The sequence below is a fragment of the Monodelphis domestica genome, chromosome 1 (assembly GCF_027887165.1).
Source record: "Monodelphis domestica isolate mMonDom1 chromosome 1, mMonDom1.pri, whole genome shotgun sequence".
NCBI classification, from domain to species: domain Eukaryota; kingdom Metazoa; phylum Chordata; class Mammalia; order Didelphimorphia; family Didelphidae; genus Monodelphis; species Monodelphis domestica.
Genome location: NC_077227.1, coordinates 538848555 through 538870659, shown reverse-complemented (window position 1 = coordinate 538870659; position 22105 = coordinate 538848555). Strand labels below are relative to the sequence as shown.

Genomic DNA, 22105 nt, shown 5'->3' with positions numbered 1-22105 from the left:
GTAGAACCCCAGATTATTTTCATGTGCAATTTCTATCCATGCCTCCCTCATTCTAAATTTATTTTGTAAGTTTCTAATCCAAATGTTTAATTTTATTCTTGTTCCTATTAAAATATCTTATTCTGTTATTCTAACTTCTCAAAATCTTTTTGAGTTATGACATTATCCTTTAGTGATTATATATTCTTTTTAGCTTCATGTGATTGAAAATTTGGCATATTGTCCATGTTAGCCAAATCAGTAATTAAAAAGTTGAACAGCATTAAATTCCAGGAAAGATCCCTGGGACCCTCAGAGAGACATCTTCCAAGTTGATATTGACTTGGTCCAATAACATGTCTTTAGATGGTATATTTCTTGAGGACAGAGCATATGCCATTCTTTTATCTTTAGGATCCTAGGATTTAGAGCTAGAAGAGTTCTTAGAGAATATCTAGTTAATTTTTACCAGATAAAGAAGGGACTCAGATGGGACCATAGGAAAATAGATTCAGAGCTGGAAAAAAGCTCCTTTCTCCATCTGAACAATTGAAGAATCTGAGCCGCAAAGAAGTTTACTGATTTTCTCAATGTCACAAAAGTAGTAAATAATAGTTCAGATTTTAAACAGAAAGCAGACTTTCTGCTATATTGTAGTGCCTTCTGATGAGAGGCTTTGGGGCTTAGTGGCTATAGAGCTGGCCTCAGTATCTGGAAGATATGGTTCAAGTCCCACCTCTGACCCACAAGTCACCACTTTTTTGTGCTTTAGGCTACTCTTTACAAAGACTCTGAATCAGTGGGGGTAGTTTACTCATCTGGGAATTTCTTATACTAGTGAACTCTCTATCCCTATATCACAGAGGTAGCAAATAACAGAGTTAAGATTTTAACATAGGGTATTTGATATCAAAGCCAATGTTCTTTCCACATTTCCTGGTATCCTCAGAACCTAGCAGTGTTACAGACAATATAGGCAGTAAACACTTATGTTGAATTTTCAAATCTTCTCCCCAGCGCATCAGTGTTCTGAGTAAGTCTGAAAACAAAAAAACAAGTAACCTCTTCTGGACAAGGTCACCTCTTGTTTGTTTCATCTGAAAGGCTAGTCTGCCTTCCCTTGTTTAATCCTGATTTTACAGAGAGAAATCTTTAGAATTTTTTACTCTGTGCTTCTCCCTTTGTAAATTTTTATTCTCTTTTTTTGTTATATTCCCATCAGATACCAGAAGTATGAGTCACGTTTGATGCTATATAACAGCATTAAAAAGCACCAGACTATGTTCTTTAACCATCCTTCTCTGGGTCCCAGTGAAGCATCCTGGACAATGTGGAGACGCCCATCATTTAAGGCTTCAGTTGCTTCAGAATTGATTAATGGGACCAGGAGAATGACTCTTCAAAAAACTGAGACCATTTCTGCCTTCTGCCTGTTAATAGAAATGACTATTCTAACTTGATGCTGGACTTTGTCCCATAGTAGTTGGGGGAATTTGACAAGTGTTGTCAAATGCTGAATGGGGCAGCACAAGTGATAGATGTGAGCTTTGTTTGAAACAGCAGTCAGAGTTGGCCTGTACATGCACTACACCTGGTAGTTCTCACTATTTAAGATGTCTAAACCCATTTCATTAAAACATCTGCTAGACTCCCAACTTTTATAAAGTTATGCCTTATTTTTAAAAAAAGGAATCAAATTCATCTATCCACTGTTCCACAACATGGACTTTCTCTCTTTTCTTGTGTATTTTATATGATATATTCCCTTAAAATGAACTACAAGTATCTATTCAGATTATTTTGTGGTATTGGAATTTTACTGTATCAAAACTTATTGGGAATAAATAATCAATAGACCTGAGATTTTACTGAGATGTTTATTACAGTGGTATTTACTACAAAACAAGAGGTTCCAAACCTTTTTTGTGCCATTGAATCCTTTTGAAAATCTGGTGGTGCTATATATATGTTATATATATATATACACACATATATATAACATATGTTATATATAGTTTTGTTTATTTTGTTAGGCATTTATTTATGTTGTTTATATTTATATATAACTTAATTCTGTTAGATATTTCCTAATTCCATTTTAATATAGTTCCAGTTGGTGTTTGACACCTGCGTTAGACTATTGAGTTGACTATTATCTCATTTTATTTCCTTCTCCTATGATGTGTTATTTTTTTGTTTTCTGTTTTCCTATGTTGCTAGCCTCAAATTTGGAGAGTATCCTTTATTGCAAGCATTTCCAAATTTACTTGTACCTTTTCATTCAAAAGTATAATAAAAATATTTATTTAGTATCAGCTGTGGTTGCAGAGCACTGTGCTAGGTGGGGTGTGTATGTGTATATATGTGGATGGGTATAGGGTGGGCATTAAGAGCTGGTTTAAGATATAGCCCTTGTCCTCAAGAAGGTATATAAAGGTGTGATGGATTTTAAAGAATGCTGGATTTGGAATCAGAAGAGACCAGATTTTTTAATTCTGCCTCTGATACTAGCTATATGACCTTGGGAAAGTCATATAACCTCTCATCCTCAATTTCCTCTTCTGTACACTTTGGGTAATACTTCTAGTTACCACTTAACTTCATAGGGTTGAGTTATTATGAGGATAAAATGAGATTGTATGTAGTACTATAAAAATCAACTCTGATGTTGATTATGTTTCTATATTCCATGTATATGTTGGTGAACCTTTATGTTTTGGATGATGCTTTTTAATGTCGATCATATGAGCTGGCAAATATGTGAACACTAGATTCTTTTCATAATTGATAATAAGCTCATATGATTTGCTCTTACTCTTGGAGCCAATATATTGCCTCCTTCTAGAGTCAAAATGACACTGAATTGGAGGTTGTTAACATGCCAGCATGATTTTTCTGCCATATTTGCTTCCTGATAAGCTTATCTATCTTGGGATCTGGTGTTGCAGGCCATACTTGTTTGTACTGTGTTTTCTTTAACCATGGCTATTTGTTTTTGGGGGGGGGATTGTTTTTTTCCCTCTGGGCTATAAAGATGACTTTCCTTAATCTATTTTCACTATTCCCTTTCATGGATGCAGATAGTCATTGAATTTTACTAAAATCTTGGCCAGCTGCCTGATGTCCAACTATATAATAAAGGCGTCTTTCCATTGAGTGTTGAGTATAGCTTTTCTAAAGATGAATTTGTAAATAAAAACTAGATTATGAACATTCATTACTGTTTTTGTAATGGCTCCCATTGTTCTTTATATCCTGGGATGTCTGTACCAAATGCAACTCTGCCAAACTTCTACAGCATCTAAAAAGAAAGGAGAAGCAGCAGAGTGGAATTTAAAAAAAATGCTTGGACTTGGTCAGCTGGACTTGAGTTCAGGAAAACAGGTTACAAGGATCTTTCAATTTTGAGCTGGAAGGGACTTTGAGATCATCTAGAACCAGGGTTCTTGATCTATTTTGTGTCATAGACCCCTCTGGCAGCTTGGTAAGTGAACCCTCTTGTCTCAGAATGATGTTCTTAAAGGCAGAAAATAAAATACTCAGGATTATAAAGGAAATCAATTATATTGAAAAGCTGTTATCAAAATAATTTTTATAAAGTTCATGAACCCCAGGTTAAGAACTCCTGAAACTCTTTGCAGATAAGAAACCCAAGCTCCAGTGTGGAGAAGTGATATTTGCTAAGATCACACAGGTAGGAAATTGCAGAACTGGGATTCAAACCAAAATTTTTTTTTACTCCAAATTCATAAGACTTTATGTTATATCACATGGTTTCTCAGTCTTCTGCAACTTTATACCTTTGTGATCTTTAATCTTGTGAGCCTTAGTTTTCTCACTATTAATTGCTGAGACTCCCTGCCCTGTCTACTTTACAGGGTTGCTGTGAGAATGAAATCAGAAAAAGTATGTTAAGGGCTTTGTGAAATATAAAGTACTACACAGGTGATAAGAGGTTATCATTAAGCCATTTCTTGATATAGTGTTTTCTTTTTTCCAAAATAAGATAATTACATTTATTGGCTTGTTAAATGTTAATCATTTAAAAAAAAAGTCTTTCTTGTTATTGTTTGTCCTTCACCATGAAGGTGGCTGAAATAGGTGCTGTGAAGAGCTTAGAGCTTGATCAGACATAGAACATGCCAAGGTCATCACTCCCTCCTGGGCCATCACTAGTCATCTTGACATCTTTAACATATGTTTAACTCACAATATATCCTACTATTTCTGCAGTCATTTTTAAATACTGTTTATCATGAGTTCACAAGTGTTTGAAAAAGATTATTTCTTTCTCCACCATGAAACCAGTTTTGATACAAGTTTTAGGTGGCTTGTTCTTGGAGTTTCTCTGTTGCTCTGGTTAAATATTGAAGTGTTATGATTGGGTGAGTTTTCTTGGTGTCTATACTTGGCCTTAAGTGCTTCCTGGCTATATACCTTTTAGCATTGTGCTCACCTGGAAAAGTGATAATATGATCTTTTACATGTATTTTAGTGTCAGTTTTTTCAGGCCAAAGTCATCAAACACTCATCCTGGAATAGTCTCTAGCATTTCAGGAGACATTTAGTGTCTTTCTGTCTTTTGGATGGTAAACAGTTTTGTCCTTGCTATCTCAGAATCTTCAGTGAGACAGATGTCATAGGACTTAACATGTAAAAGGCACAAGAGCAACAATACAAGTACAGAAAGTGTTTACACTGTGTCATAGCTCATGGAGCATGAATCACACATATTATGCTTATTACATGTTTATTTAGGTAATTTGGGTATAAGGGAAAATTGATTTGGACAGTTGGTCTCCCCTATCCAAAATCCCTCCCTATTACTTTATGGTATGAAGATAACTTTGGAATTTCAAAGGTTGTGCCAGTGGAGTGTAAGCTTTGAACAATCCTGCCAGGATAGAAAGACTTTGAGAGTGGTTCATCAGCCTGCCTTCATGTCTATTTTCAATTTAATACAGTAATAATGTATTAACAATCTTTTATATGGTAGACACTGTGCTAGGGCTGGGAATTTTTGTTGTTGTCTGACTTGTGATCCCATTGGTGGTTTCCTGGCAAAGATGCTAGAGTAGTTTGTTATTTCTTTCTCCAGCTCATATTATAGATGAGGATACTGAGGCAAACAGGTTGAAATGACTTGCCCAGGGTCATGCAGCTAGTGCTTGAGACCAGATTTGAACCTAGGAAGATGAAACTTCCTGATTCTAGGCCCAGAACCCTTTCCACAGTGCTACCTAGTTGTCCAGGGCTGGGGATACAAAGTTAAAAATGAAACATTCCCAGCATTCCAGGCACTTACATTCCACTGGGGAAATTGTGCTTAAATAAGTAAAGGCAATGTGAGGAAGCAAAAAAAGCAGTACCAGGGGGCAGCTGGGTAGCTCAGTGGATTGAGAGTCAGACCTAGAGACTGGAGGTCCTAGGTTCAAATTTGGCCTCAGACACTTCCCAGCTGTGTGACCCTGGGCAAGTCACTTGACCCCCATTGCCTAGCCCTTACTGCTCTTCTGCCTTGGCTCCAAGACAGAAGGTAAGGGTTTAAAAAAAAAAAGCAGTACCAAATGGGAGGGTTAGAGAAACTTATTGGAATTGGTGGCACCTGAACCTTGAAGGAAGATAACCATTCCAAAGAAAAAGATATGCAATTGAGTTCCCTATGGGGAAATTTTATGCAAATATATGGGGGCTGAAGATGGAATGTGAGGTTTGCCTAGGGCATTGTTTGAAGGGCCCCCAAGTAATGTGAGATAAGCCTGGGAAAGTAGTTTGGAGCTATATTTTAGAAGTCATTAAAAGCCAGGCTTAGAAGTTTATATTTTGTTCTAGAGGTAGTACGCAATGGAAATCCATGAAAATATTGACCAGTAGAATAATGTAGTCAGGTCTGGACTTTAGGAATATTGTTATGGTAGCTCCTTGGAGAATAAATTGGAAAGAGAAGAGATTGGAAGCCGGGAAACCAATTGGGAAACTATAAGATTAGTGGGAGATGAAGAATAATAATCCACATGGGAGATGATGAAGAGTAGCAGTCATATAAACATAAAGAAAAAGATAGTTTTGAGAAATGATGTTATGGTAGAATATACTAGACTAATCAACTAATTGGTTATAGGACCTAAGGGAAGAATAACAAGGGAGGAAGACAAAAAGTTAAGTTTTGCTAGTAATTTGAGATAGTAATGAAACTTCTAGGTAATGTGCAATGTGGGACTATAGTTAAGCAAAATTAAGCAAAAATGTGGGAATATAGGTAAGCAATATTAAAGATATATAGATTTGGGAGGCATCTGCATAGTGGTCATTGAATCTATGAAGACTCATTAAATCACTTAGGAGAGAGGTTGGAATGAGCAGAAAGAGAAGACAGAGGAAGATAGATGAAAATGAGGAAAGTTCAGGCATATTGGAAGGTGACCAGAGAAGAGCATTGTTAACAGAAGTCAAGGGAGGAAAGAGAAGGATTAAAATTTGCAGTGATTAAGGAGAATGAAGTCTGAGGAAAGACAGTTGAATTTAGTAGTAAGAGATCTTTAATAAGTTTGAAGAGAACAATTTAAATTGAATTCTTAGGTCAAAAGCTTGATTCCAAAATGTTGAGAAGTAAGTTGGGGTAGCCTGGGTAGATAGTGTTTTATATATATATATATATATATATATATATATATATATATATATATATATATATATATGCTGTCTTGAGTGGATAGCAGGGTGAAGGCTACTCGTTTTGTAAGGATGGGGAAGACCATAATATTTGTAAAAAGTAGGAAAGGTGCTAGTAGATGAGGAGGGAAAAGAGATATGAAAAGTCAGGAGCAAACGCCTGGAAAACATATGAGTGACTTGGACTTGTCAAAGGGAATTGTGGCCTTTACTCTTCCATAGTGGGAGCAAAAGAGAAGAGAAAGAGTAAATGGAGAGAGGGTTTTTGAGATATATTAGGGAAATTTGAGGTATAAAGATTGAAGATTGGCAGGTTATAAACAGTAATAGGGAAAAGGGTTGAAGAATAGAGAATGGTACATAGTCAATTTTAGGTTGTCAAAGGGAGAACTTGTCAGTTTTATGGTTTTGAAGGGTAAGACTGGAGCAAGGGTGATGTACTTTAGAGAACAGAGAACTAAGGTTACAGTGAAGATTAAAATAGATTTAGGAAGAATGAAACAAAGGGAGAGATGGAAGGACAGGAAATTATCATACAGAGGAACCCTCAATTAACTAGACTCCTACTTTCCTAAGTGCTGTGATGACAGAGGTTATAGTTATTGAGATAGCAGGGACATAGCATGTATTTTTCTAAACACAAATCCTATGGGGAGGAGTAGGGAGAGGTGAAGATAGGGGAATGGGAGATCAGTCAGTCTCTGAGGCCTGGGGTCAAGGATGACTCAGGGCATATACACTCTGAAGATATTTCATATATGTAATATGACCTGGATACTAGCCAGAATGTGGCTCTAGGCTTGTTGACCTTGAGTTGAGCAGAGGAATTCAGTTCATTTATGGTTAGTTATATGGGGATGAGAATGGAGCAACAATTTTTGCTTGTTCATATAAGGCTACATGGCAGATTATAAAGGACCCCAAGTCTCTTACATTTATACTATCAATGATCTCAACTGAGCAACAGATTGAATAATGCCCAAAAATGTAAAAAAAACAGTATTAGTAAATTCTTTAATCCACACTAGAACTCCAGGAAAAGGAATCTAGAAGCTGTGAGATTCAACCCCAGGAAAAAGCCAGCACCAGTGCAGGTTCTTGGCATTGCCCTAATTGGGAAAGTTCGGAGGCTGTCAAACTTCCTGATGAAATAAATCCCACACAGTACAAAAACTATCCAGTCCCCTGATCAAGGTCAGTGGGAAGGGAGATGGAAGTATCAGTGACCTATCTAGGGAAATCCTAGGGGAGAATGAAAGATCACCTAACACCCTAATTTTAGTTTAGCTTCAGTTAGTGAAGAGATCATCTGGCATCCTAATGAAGGAAACCCCAGGGGGTAGGGCCTATCCAGTGCCTTGGTCAAGGAAACATCAGGGAGGGATAGCAAATTATCCAGTGTGCTGAATTAGGGACAACCAATTACAGAATTCTGGCTGGGACACTAAAGTCTATCATTCTCTGAGCACTGGCTTTTTGGAACACCTTGTGTTAAACAAAATGAAAAGACTGAAAAAAAGAAGAAAATAAAAGGTATTTTGTCTACAAAAAAATATTGACAATTGACCTGGAAAATAAACCAAGAATCTTAGAATCATTGAACTACCTCAGAACCATGACCAAAAGAAGAACTTATATATAATATTTCAAGAAACTACAAGTGAAAACTGCCAAAATCTCTAAGAACTAGAAGGCAAAGGGAAAATAGAACCCACCAGTCACTTCCTGAAATAATTCTTCCACTTTAAAACTAATACTAATTTCATAGCCAATGCTTATAGCTTCCTGGTTAAAGGGAAAAAGTATTACAAGTAGGCAGAAAAAGGAATTTTAAGTACCAAAGTGCCACAGTCAGAATCACATACAACACAAAGGAGAAGGAATCAAGGAGTTTAACTTATCAAAAAGGTAAAAGCTTACAACCAAGAACAACTTAGTTTACAAAGCTTTGGGGGAGGGGAAGTGGGGGGGGGGACCTGTAATGAAAGAGGACTTTGAGACAAGGATTCTTCATGAAAAGACCAGAGCTGAGTAGAAACTTTGTAATTCTGATAGAGTCATGAGAAAAATAAAAGGGCAAAAATATTTGATTAACCTGTTGAATTTCTTCAAGGTTCATAGAGGGAGTTATATGAGGCAAATAGAGAATGTGAGGATAACTATTCTTTTTGGTTGTTATAATAGAGGAAAGAAGAATGAGAGGAAAGGAATGAACTAGGGAAGAAGGAGGGGAAATTTACTGTTTCTCGTAATCAGGTACATGCGAAGATGATTATACAAACATGAGAAAGGGGTGAGGGAATAAGCATCATATGAACCTTACCCATATCTGACCTGGGCAAAGGAAGGTTGAATACATATACATGCTTAAACACATACAAAGAATGTGGTATATAATGCATTACACTTAAAAAATAAGAGGTAGAAGCAGCAAGAGGTGAGGATTCAAAAGAAAGGGTAGTGTTGAAGAAGAATAGCCACAAGTAAAGCACATTTCCAACTTTGGAAATTTGGTTTTGAGGGGCCAGAATTAAAAAGTGGAAAATGGGTAAGAAACAAAGAGGCCCAGAGTCTGGTCAAGAGGAACTGAAGAGGAACAGTGATAATGAAGCAAATGGCTCCAATTATAAATTACTAGCATCAGTCATACTCCTCTTTCACCATTGTTCTCTTTATAAAGGGTACATGGGAGGTAGGTGATAAACATGAGTCAAAGAGAAGAAAAAGTACAAGAGGATAAGATCAAAGGAAATACATTTAACAATTATAACTATGAATGTGAGTAGAGAGAACTTTTCCATAAAATGGAGACAAGTAGACTTGTTTGGAAAGTAGAACTCAATGATATTACAAGAAATACACTTGAAACACAGAATTAAAATAAAGGGCTGAAGTAGGATTTATTATATTTCAAATGATCTAAAAAAGTAGAAGGTAACAATCATGATCTTACAAGGTAGCATAAAAATACACATGCTTAAAGAAAATGAACAGGAAAACTACAAAGTGCTTCAAGGCATCATTGACAATGGGCATGATGCCATAATATATAATACATAATGGTATCTGTACTAAATGACATTGTATTCAAGTACTTCTTGGAAACATTAATTGAATTACAGAGACAGATAGCAAAACTGAAATAGTTGGGGATATTTATTATATATCATCCATTGTGTCAGTTGGCTCTGTTCTGGACATTTCTTTCAGACCTAGTCATATTATAAAAAGAAAGAAAGAAAGTTTAAGGACTTCACTAGAATTTTTAAAAAGTTTGATATGCTAGGTCTCTGGAGATTATTAAATAGGAATTGAAAAGAATATACTTCTTAGCCATATGTGGACCCTTTACAAAAAATGACCATGTGTTTGGATATAAAAATCTCAGAAAGGCATGGAAGTAGAAATTTTAACTATTTCCTCTATTGATCACAACCCAATAAAAATTATAATCATTCAAGGATCTTTGAAGAAAAGATTCAAAATGAAATCAAGACTAAGTAATTTAATCCTAAGGATCTAATGGGTCAAAGAATGAATCATAAAAGCAATAGATAATTTCATCACAGAAAATAACAACAGTGAGCCAATATACCAAAACTCTTGGAATACAACCAAAGCAGTCCTTAGGTGAAAATTTATATCACTACATACTTTTACACAAAAGAGAGAAAGACCAGTTCAACAAACTGTTCAAGCAACTAAAAAATGGAAAAACCAAGTCAGAAGACCCCAACTAAGTATAAAAACAGAAACTCTGAAGATCAAGGAAGAGATTGATAACACTGAAAATGGTTAAAGTTTAAATGATAAGAACAACTTTTAAAAAATCTAATAAATAAGCCAGTAGCTATATGTGATTAAGAAAAAATGAGAAGAAAACCAAATTGCCAATATAAAAAATGAAAAACAATAAATGCAGAAAAATTCCTAAAACATATTTTACACATGCCTTCAGAATACATAATAAGTGAAATGTATGTCTTTTCAGAAATACAAATTCCTTAAATTAATAGAACAAGAAATAGATAATTCAAATAACCTAGTCCTAGAAAAAGAAATCAAATAAGGCATACATGAATTCCCAAAGGATAAAAACCTCAGGAACAAATTAATTTACAAATGAATTCTATTAAATATAAAACAATGTTGTTACTATATAAACCATTTACATAAAATAAAAAGAATTCCTACAAAATTCCTTCTTTGACACTGATATGATCATGATCAGGGTGAGAAAAAAACAGAAAAGTATAGATCTATAGTTCCAATCAAGTTATCACAAAAATGTTAGTTAAATATTAGCCAAAGCAATAATATTTAAAAGATTCAACTTATATCTGCTATATTTGCTTGACTTAATATTAAGACAATTATAATAGACCATATCAACAAATAAAAATAAGAAAGATTGCACAGTTATGTCAGTAGATGCAAAAGAAGTTTTGACAAAATTACAACAGATTTTTGTTAAAAATAAAGAGCATGAGAACAAATGAGTTACTTGTTAATATAGAAATAATATCTAACTAAAACCCAGAACCAGCATTATATGTAATGGAAAAAAGCTAGTTTATATTAAGACCCAGGAATAAGGCAAAGGTGTTCATTATCAACACATTATTTGACATGAGAAAGGAATTGTGTAACTAAATATAGGAAAAGAAGAAAACAAAATTAATGCTTTTTTGCAGATGATATGGTGGTCTACTTAATGTAGAAATTAAACTAAAATTAATTGAAGAATAAATTAGGAAAATATAATGAAATTAAACAAATACACATAAATCATTACCTTTGAAGTACATTATTCACAAAACCCAACAAGAAGAAATAGAAGTTCAATTCAAATAGCTACAGAATGTATAAAATGTTTGAGAAAAAAATTTCCCTACCAAGATACTCAAGTGAATCTATTTTCATAGATTCACACATATTTATACAAATCCAACTACAAAATACTCTCAATAGACATTTAGACATACTTTAATAATTTATGAGATATTCTTGTTTATTGTTGCATTGTACCAGTATAATAAAAGTGACAATGCTACTACCTATATTAATTTACTTAATGGAGAGACAAAAAAAAGGCAAAATTCTTTAGTATCTGATCTCAAACTATACTACAAAGCAGTAATCATGAAAATCATTTGATTACTAGCCAGAAAATAGAAAAATTGTTCAGTGGAACAGATTCATTATATAACAATAAGAAGCAAATGAAGTATGTTATAAACCCAGAAATTTCAGTTAACAAGTGCTCACTTTTTAGATAAAACTGCTAGGAAAACTGGAAAGCAGTCTAGGGGAAAGTTGGTTTAGACTTAGTGCTCATTCAACTTACCAAGGTATCATTCAATTGAATACATGACCTAGATATAAAAGATCACATCATAGATAATTGGAGAAGCAGAGAATAATGCTTTTTGCAACTATGTATACAGAAAGAGTTCATGACCAGACAAGAAATAGAGATCATAGAAGGAAAAAAAAAGATAATATTGATTATATTGAAATATTTTTACATTTGAATTCATTTTGACCATTGAAATATTTTTGTACATACAAAATGAATGTAGTCTAAATTAGAAGAGAAAATATTAATTAAGGAAAAAATCTTTGCAGCAAATTTCTATGATAGGGGTCTGATATTCAATCTATTTAAAGGAAGCAATTCACCTTCACTCATTCCTATATATATTGTCAAAGGATATGTATAGATCTCAAAAGACTAAATTTGGGAAGGGGAAATATTTTGGAGAGAGAGGGTTACTAGTGATGGTGTTGTTCCCCCTCCAAAAAAAACACCCCCAAACCCTCACAAACAAAAGGAGAATTGAGGCATTTTTAAGCGCCCAGAAGAGAATAGAAGAAAAGTTCAAAGGGAAACAGAAAATACCTTTGAAAGTTAATGTATTAGGACAGGTAGACAATTCAGTGAATTGAGAGCCAAGCCTGGCACTGGGATGACCTGGGTTCAGATTTGACCTAACGCCAGTTGCTTAGCTCTTATTGCTCTTCTGCCTTGAACCAATACTGACAGAAGATAAGGATTAAAAAAAAAGTTAACATGTTGCTTTTATTATTTAAAGAAACAAGCTGTACAGATAGAGATTTGTGGTTTTACACATAATCCTCTTTCTAGTCTTCCAACTTTAGGGTATGTATTCTTTCCCCTGCAGAAGAAGGATGATAATACCTGTATTATCCACCTCAGAGGGCTATTATGAAGATCAAATTATATATATATATGTGTGTGTGTGTGTGTAGAGAGAGAGAGAGAAGGACTTTTGTTGACTTTAAAGTGCTATAAAAATGCTAGTTATTTTTCTAATTGTTACTCTTACCCTTGAGGATAAATTCATGACCACAGGGTAAAAATGAGATTGAAGAATTCCATTCAAAATAATATCTTCAAATATAGTGACTAGATCTGTTTTATCATCACTGAAAAAAGTCGTACCTTCTTTGGTATCAATTGTGAGACATTAGGAGACACTGGCACTGAGCTACTGAGTATGTTGTGCTCACATCAGAGAAGGAGCCCTGTTCTGTGAGCAAAGCAGAATTGCAGTAGCATAAAGGAAATATCAGGTATGGAAATTTAGAGACACCTCCTTCCCAAATGTTCAAATGGACTATTTGTGCATGACTTTTGGTAGCTCATATTGGACTGATCAGCCATAAACACACTGTACCTTGACCCCAACATAATTATGTCATTGGTTCTCTAAGTACAGAGGATGAACAATAAAGATCTTCTTTGAAACTTCCAGTCTTAAGAGAGTTTCTCAGAGTACTAAGAAGTTAAATGATTTGCTCAACATCACAACCAGTATGTGTCAGAGTGGGGACTTGAACTTAGTTCTTTCTGGCTTTGTCACCAGCACTATCCACTACTACATCAGGCCTGTCCTTAGACAAACTGAAAATATGAGCAAAATGATTAATTCCCCAAGGACCTAAAAACTAAAAATGGATATGTTAAGTGCTTCCTTCATGCAATCCCTACCAAGTTTCCATGACACCCAAAGGTTCTACATTCACATATTTGGAGAAATCTTTGTCCTGCACTTGTATCCATCAGCAATAAGAACCAGACTTTAATGTAATTGCAGATTTGTTGGTTTCCTGATTGGCTAAGAAGTCATCTTTTATTTCAAGTGGAAATGTCTCCTGGTTTAATTTAAACCAATCTCCTCTTCTTAGATTTTCTTCCAGTATTGAGCATTACTTGGATTTGCCTACTCAGTCCTTACTTACAGTATAAGAATGAGAGGAAATGATGGTCACAATGGTAATCAGAATGCTGAGATTTTGCATGGCAAGCTTGCTCTGGCTAAGGCTGTTCAAGATTGTGGTTGTCACATGGGAGACTTTTAGCCAATCAGTCACCATCCCTTTTCTTTTCTCTTTAACAATAGAAATCATAAGAAAACATTGTCTGCTAGTTAAAGCGCCTGTCTTTATGTCTGCTGCGTCTGCGTCTTCTATAACCATCACTCCGATTCTGTTGCTGTAGGAGACCATTCTACTTTTGACAATAGCTAATCCCCATGTCTTAGTGTTAGGTACCTAGTCTTTTCCTTTTATTTCAAATACTCCTGTTTGTTTCTCTTATCCAGATGTTGGTTTGATAGTTATAAAAGTGTACTATGATCCCCCAGATATAGCTTTTATTTGTCTTAAAAGTTTTTCACCATGTGGTGAGCTGAGATTTCTTAAGAATTCTTATTTGATAGCCATCAGCCCATGGGGAAAAAACTGAATTTAGAAGTACTCCTTTATCACCTCCCCTTCTCTGCTTAAACTGTCACTCTTTTGCCTCCCTTTTATGAGGAAGAGGAACCTGTCTTCTGAAATTCTCTCTCCTGATTAATTTTCTCAGTGTTAAGAGCTTAATCTGTCATCATTGATCACACTGAAGTATGAGCCATTGATAGCATCTCCAGGTGTTAACCTTCCCATTGAAATATGCAGTATGCAAGACTGATGAGGGAGGGATGATTTTTACAATTCATTTTTACAAGGTAAGGAGAGGGTCATATACTCATCAAAATTAGAGTTGGATCATAAGCAACCATCTATTCAGCTTCATACAAATAAGTTTGGCATTTTTGTCACCATGTTTCTTCCTTCCTCAGTTGTTTACACAGGAGTTCTGTTTTCCATTGGTCATAGGTTGCCTTTACAAAGTTATTTTAAAAAACAATAAGCTCATTACTGTTTTTAGCAGATTGTTATTTTTATTATCCTTCCCCTAATATCAGTGGTGTCATAGTGCTCCTGTACCATTGGTGACACATCATAGCAAAGGCATACAGGCCAGATGTCTTTTGGGAAGCAGCCAGTTTCAGTTCATTCTGATACTTCTGTGACTACCACAGTATCACAAGGATGAGGTTCCCTCATTCCACAGTGGAGAAGCTGAGATATATGTGTGTGTGCACATGCATGCATGTGTATGTGTGCATGCATGCATGAACTTGGGTGATGTTTAAAGGCAATGAGAAATTTAGATTGGAGATTGAGCACTGGGTAATAATTGACTCACTGAGGAACTTGTGGAGCCAAGGTGTTACTTTACCACCAAAGAAAGAGCCAAGGGCGATTGATAGTGACTAAACCACAGTAGTGACAACTGTATTGCTTACAGAATTCATTGGTTTCCCTAGTCTCTTTTTGCCTCTTTTCAGGTAGAGTAAGGGATCTCAGGTTGCTCTACCTCAGGTGACATTCTTTTGAGTCAAGGTACATTATAGTTTGCCAGTCTGCCAGTGGTTGGCACGTTCCTTACTACCCAGATAACTGCAATCCACAACTGATAGCATGATATCCCACTCAGCAGACTTATATTGTGCAAGAGACCTAATAGGACCCAAGGACCCATGCCTCTGGACAGAGTATACTTGCAGGAGAGGAGGAGGAACATGTCACCTCTGGGGGTCCTATCATATTCAAATGCTATCTAAGCTTAGTGCCAGTATATTTGATAACTACAGAGAGTTGAAGAATTCAGGAACATATAGGAGCTACATGAATGACAATGTGTGGAACCCAAGTACTGAGTCTGATGTATAGCTTTTCCCTTTAAGGTAATAGATAAGCACTGCTCTGCTTCTCTAAGCTGTTAACTTGCTGGACAAGGACAGCAGCCAATATCCTGGGATTACTCTTCCCTGGAAAATAGTGATTACTGTCATAGAGATATATTAGAATTGTAGAACCTCAAGTAGGACCTGAAGTATGAATCCCTATAAAATAGGAATGTCAAATTGAAATTGAAATGGGGAGGGGGGTCACCAATCTACCTGTAAATAATGTAACATTATCTATATTTTATCTTTATTTTGTTAAATATTACCAAATTACACATTTTATATGTAGTGACAATTTTTAACAATCATTTTCTGACATTTTGTAAACCATATTCCTCCCTCCCTCCTCCTCAAGATGGCAAGCAATATAATATAGGCTTTACATGTGGTATCATTTTTTTCCAGTTTACATGTAGATACAACTCTTCCAGATATTTTGCAATCCATGTTCTGTCCCTCACTACCACTGCTCCTCATCCATGAAATGACAAGTAATATGATATAGGTTATACATGTGCTATCATGTAGTACTTTCCATACTTGTCATGTTGTAAAAGAAGACATATCACTTATATTAGAAAAACATTTGTGAGGGAAATGAAGTGAAAAATGGTGTGTTTCATTCTCATTCAGACTCCCCATTAGTTCTTTCTATGGTGGTGGATAAGCTCATTGTGAGTCCCTGGGTGTTTTCTTGGATCCTTGCATTGCTGATAATAGTTAAATCATTCATTGTACATTATTATTGTGACTCTTTACAAGATTCTCCTGGTTCTGCTCATTTCACTTTGTATCACTTCATATAAGTGTGTGTGTGTGTGTGTGTGGGCAAACAGATGGACAGATTGTCCCATTTGTGACAATTACATTTTAATCCAATTTGGTTCTCACTTGGGAGTATTATAGGCTACATGCATATTTCATTCCTTCTATGTGTATATGGATTTTAAGAAGTGCATGAGCTTGGGATGTGGAAAAAATACATATATTTTTACCAACCTCTAACTGAAATTGATCATGTTCTTCAAATATAAACTTTTAAAAAATTATTATTTTGAGAAGGGGTCCATGACCTCTCTAGACTGCCAAAGGTGGTTCTATGACATAAAGAAAGGTTAGTATTTCTGGATTCTGGTCACTGGATTTTGTGTTTGAAGAAATTTAATGATAGGAACTTAACACTTCCTGAGGGAACCTACTCCTAATTGTTAGGAATTAATTCATTTTGTGAAACCCAAATTGATATCTCTGCAGCTCTACTCATTGTGCCAAGTTCTGTTCTCAGGAACCAAGAACAAGTCTAGTCCCTTTTCCTCAAGTGAACTCTGTAGATATTTGAAGACAGCTATGACTCCTTCTCCATAGTTCTCTTCTATTTAGATAGCCCCACATCCCTCAACTGGTCTTTCCATGTATAGTTTCTAGTCCTTTTTCATTCAGATAACCCTTCTCTTTATACACTCTTCTGAATTGTTGGCTTGTGTAAAATGTAGTTTCCAAACTGAACATAATATTCCAAATGTAGTTGGACCACTTCATTAGGAGCCCAAAATGGCAGCTTTGGGCTAAAAATTCTTACTCATGAACACATGTTTCTGGTTTGACTTAATTTCTTCATGACCTTAGAGCTGACTTACAGGTATGGGCTTTTATCCCCCACCCCCACCCCCACCATTCATCTGAGAGGTTCCTAAAATGCTAATGTCTTCAGGAAATTGTCCCTTGTCATTTTAAGAGGCCCTTAATAATCTCCTTATATTCTGAACTTCTTATATAAAATTCTTATCATTTAACAGTGTAGAGCCAAAAAATACTTAAAAACAAACAAGAAATGTTTTTCTCCATGTTCCTTTCCAAATCCTTCTTGAGTCCTACTTTTAGTCTTGTTTTCTTTTGTCATTTGTAGCCACGTGTAGTTGTAATCATTACAGGTACTGTTCTTATTATGCTAATCACATTTTACATCCCTTCACAGAGCCTTTTGGTATTTTCCTACATTCATTTTTCAAAGCTTTGCCATTTTATGGCAAGTATATCATAACTTGTTCAGCTATTCTCTGTATTTTCAGAATATATGTACTGTTTTCAGTTGTTATCAAATAACTACTATAGTTGTTACTACTATATTACATGGGGTCTGCTAGCAGATCAACCCTACCATAATTTCTATTATCTCTTACCTTCAGCCTTTTCCTATCAATTCTAGCTTCTCCGATACCAACAAACAAACATAGTTCTCTTCCATCCTTTAATAAATAACAACAATAAACAACTACTACCCATACTTGATCCTACCATACTCCTTGCTACCATCCTAAATCTTCCTTCCTTTTTTGTAGTTAAGTTTTTGGAGAAAGCTATCAGTATGTGTTGTTCCCATTTTCTTTCCTCTTTATATCTTCAAAATCCTGAATTATTGGCTTCGGATCTCATCATAATAAGTACATTGTAAGTGCTATATAAATGTTAGCTCTATATATCTTTTAATATATCATCCAACTGAAACTGCCTCCTCAGAACTTAACTGCCAGATCTAATGATCTTTTCTAAATCCTCATTCTTCTTGACCCCTTTATAGCATTTGACATCCCTTTTCTTATTATTTTTTCTTTTTGGATTTTCATTATACTGCTTTCTCTTGGTTCTGTCTACATGTCTGATCCCTCCTTAGTCTCTTTTACCTCCTTCTCTTTTACATCATACCCACTAATCAAGGATATCACCCAAAACTATAGTGGTCTAGAATTCTGTTTTAGACATGATTAATTTGAGAAAACAATTGGGAAATGCCCATTAAGGAAATAGTGATATGTGGGACTGGAGATTAGGTGAGAAACTAAAACTGAATATATTAATCTAGAAATGATTTATAGAGATAATGATTGAATCCATGATAGTACCCAAGTGAATAACATAGAAAGGAGGAGGGGAAAGAGGAGGGCTGTAGATAGCCTTGGAGGATATCTACATTTAGTGGGTATGACAAGATTGAAAATCCAACAAAGGAGATTGAAAAATGGTCAAACAGATAGGACCAAGAAAGAGCAGTGTGAAAAACCAGGCAGAAGAGAATGTCCAAGAGATAGTGACAGTGTCAGATACTTCTGGAGAGGTCAAGAAGAACCAATAGATATGAAATTAAGAGCTCATTGGTAAGTTGGAGGAATGTGGTGAGCAAGCATTTATTAAGCACCAGAAAGTACCCTAAAGTATTTTACAAATACTGTCTCTTTTGATCATCATAATAACCCTTGAAGAAGGTACTTTTATTTTTATAGTTGAGGAAACTGAGGCAGACAGAGGTTTAGTAACTTGTCCAGATCACAAAGCTAATAAGTGTCTGAGATTTGGAGATTCGAACTCAGATCTTCCTGACCTAAAAATCTAGTGCTCCATCTACTGTGCCACTTACCTGCCTAGGTGTGAGCACTTTGAATTGAGTAATGAAGTCTGAAGCCAGATGACAAAGTATTATAGGAAGAGAGAAGAAGGGATCACAATGAATAACTGTTTTCTAGAAATAAGTCTGAAAAAGGGAGAAGCAATATAGGATATTAGCTTGAGAGCATGGTAGAGTCTAGTTAAAGGTTTTTTTTTTTTTTTTAAAGGATGGAGAAGACAAGCATATTTGAAGGTAGGGTGAAGGAATGGTAGGTAAAGAAGAAAGATAGGAGGAATGATTAAAAAGATAATTTACTGAAGAAAAGAAGTCAAGGCATGTAGGTTCTTTTGTTGCTGTTATTTAATGCCGTCTTTAGGGTTTAGCCCCAGTAAAGGAATCTTACTGGGTAAAAAAAAATATGAAAAATTTCCCAACTTTTATTTCATCTTGTCATATTTGTTCTCTAGAATGCTGATACCAATCTACTGCTCACTGGCAACATATTAAAATGCCTCCTTCCCACATAGATCTGCCAACATGAAATTTTATCATTTCCTTGTTAATTTTGCTTTTCTAGTGGGTGTATAATTCTTAATTAGCATTTCTTTGATTATTAGGGAATTTGAGCACATTTTCATATGATTATTAACATTTTGTAATTTCTCCTTTAAAAAATTACCTGTTTTGAACTTTACTTTTACCATTGTTTCTTTGAGGTATGTATATTAGTCTTATGGATATATATTTTTTAAATAGGTCTTGTGTGAAAACCTTTATCTGATGTATTTACTGCTAACATTTTCCCTCTATCCTGTTTTATTTTCCTTAATTTTCAGAAGTATTGCTTTTTGTTGGAGAAAATCCTTTCATTTTTATATAAAGAGGTCTATTTTGTTATAAGACCCTAATGTACTTTGATGATATTCTAATATTTGTATGATGTTTTACATTTTTGAAAGTGCTGTGTTTAACACAAATTTATTCTTTTGACCCTCACAGAAGTTGGGCAAGTATTTTCATGACTTTATATGGAAAGTTGTGACTTGCCCACAGTCAGATAACTAGCTAGTGGTAAAGTTAGCTGGCATTTTTATAGTGCTTTAAAGTTTGCAAAGTGCTTTACACATATTTTATTTGATCATCACAACATCTCTGGGAAGTAAGTATTATTATTATTATCCTTTTTTTCACAGAGGAGAAAATAAACAGAGGTTTATTGACTCATCTAAGGCCATAGTGGTAACAATTAATGTCTGAGGTAGGATTTGACCTCAGGTCTTCCTGATTTTAAGTCTAATATATCAATCTGTGCCACCTAGCTGCCTCAGAAAGTAGTGGCTTCAGGGTACCTGGGTAGCTCAGTAGATAGAGAGCCAGGCCTGAAAATGTGAGGTGTTAGGTTCAAATATAGCCTCAGACAACTTCCTAGCAAGTCAATTAACACTAATTGCTTCTCTCTTTTCACTCTTCTGCCTTGAAATGGACACACTTATTGATTCTAAGACACAAGGTAAGAGTTAAAAAAAAGTAGTGACTTGAACTCAGATCTTTTGTACCATTTTTAGAGTAAAACCACAATAAAGTAATCTTTTGCTGGATCAAAAAAGGTATGAAAAATTTCCCGAGTCATTTCTTATTCCTATATTGCTCTCTAGAATATTGGCATGCCCAGTCTGTTAGGATTTATGCTACTCATTATGATACAGTAGTTACTTAAAAATCATGATTGATTTTCGATATTTATACAAATATATATATATATATATATATATATACACACACATGTGCACAAAATCCTCCTGAGTAGAAATGTTTTTAAAATGCAGTCTTTTTAAAAATAGAGACTCTAGAAAAAGCTCATTTTAATTGTAAATATTTTTGTCACTCCAAAGAGTATTGCTGTCTCTGAAAAAGATTGGAGAGTTGCAAACAATTTAGAAATTTTGGCAGGTTATATCACATTTGTTACTATTAATACTAGTGGTATTAACTGTTCCCAGAAAATGTACAGTCTATTCAGAATAGCCAGATTAAAACATCAAGATGATAGTTCAAACCCTAAATATACAGTTATAAGTATTAAGTGAATGAAAGTTTATACAGGGTAAACCTAAGAAAGATCTTTTACTGAATCCTGAAGATTTTAAAGTCATATTTATGCTAGTATTATTAAAGCTATCTCTAGAGCAGTGGTGTCAAACTCAAATAGAAATGGTAGTCACTAAACCATACATAAGAATCCTTGAGGGCTACATATTGACTTAGAAAATGACACGTTTACATATTTCTTTTTTTACTAATACGCCACCACATTAAAATCAGATAGGAGCCACATTTCAGTCTGGTTCAGGTGGCCAGTTGTGGACCACATGTGAGCCCTGCAGGCTGTAGGTTCGACACTTTTGCTGTAGATTATCCACCTTGGGGAGAAGCCATTCATGTTGAACTGTTACTCTTTGGAACCATGTATTCCACTGTTGAGAGACTATCTTCTCTGTATTGGCAATCTTGGCATCATATTTGTATCTCATCTTTAGTACAGAGGTAGCCAAGTACAGAGCAAAGACAATTTAGACTTAAATCCCACTTCTTAAGTCATTGAATCATCCCAGCTCTCATTAACTTTAATGGTAAAATGAGGGGTTCAGCTTAGATGGCCTCTTTGTGATTTTTGATCATGAATGTTTTCTTGGCTCATCACTTTCATTTTTATTTTTTGTTTTTGCATGATATTCATTTCTGAATAAATCCCTCCCATTCAATGAGCTTTTTCTCGTAATAAAGATTGAATATATGTGGGTATACATACACATAATAGAGTTCTTGATTTTTTTAAGTGGAGAGTTCTATAAACCTCTATGTGATGTGAATTTCCCTGAGGAAGTGGGGAAGGAGGAAGGAAAGGGGGCTTCAGCTTATGGGTGGATGGGCACAGCACAGGGTTCAAAGATATGTTGGGGTCCAAGGACAC

The 22105-nt window shown here is 35.1% G+C and overlaps 1 protein-coding gene and 2 long non-coding RNA genes across 7 annotated transcripts in view; 2 read left to right on the top strand and 1 right to left on the bottom strand.

The window, feature by feature from the left end:
• The window catches only part of ASAP2 (ArfGAP with SH3 domain, ankyrin repeat and PH domain 2), a 260772-nt gene that overhangs the window by 9871 nt on the left and 228796 nt on the right, over positions 1–22105 (top strand). The window lies entirely within an intron of this gene.
• The window catches only part of LOC103106401 (uncharacterized), an 80832-nt gene that overhangs the window by 12394 nt on the left and 46333 nt on the right, over positions 1–22105 (bottom strand). The gene's annotated exons all lie outside the window — the stretch shown is intronic.
• The window catches only part of LOC107650590 (uncharacterized), a 67929-nt gene that overhangs the window by 8319 nt on the left and 37505 nt on the right, over positions 1–22105 (top strand). Inside the window, exon 2 of the long non-coding RNA XR_001626152.2 lies at positions 1202–22105. This exon is cut by the window's right edge and continues 37505 nt beyond it. This is a non-coding gene — a long non-coding RNA (uncharacterized LOC107650590). The remainder of the gene's footprint in view (positions 1–1201) is intronic.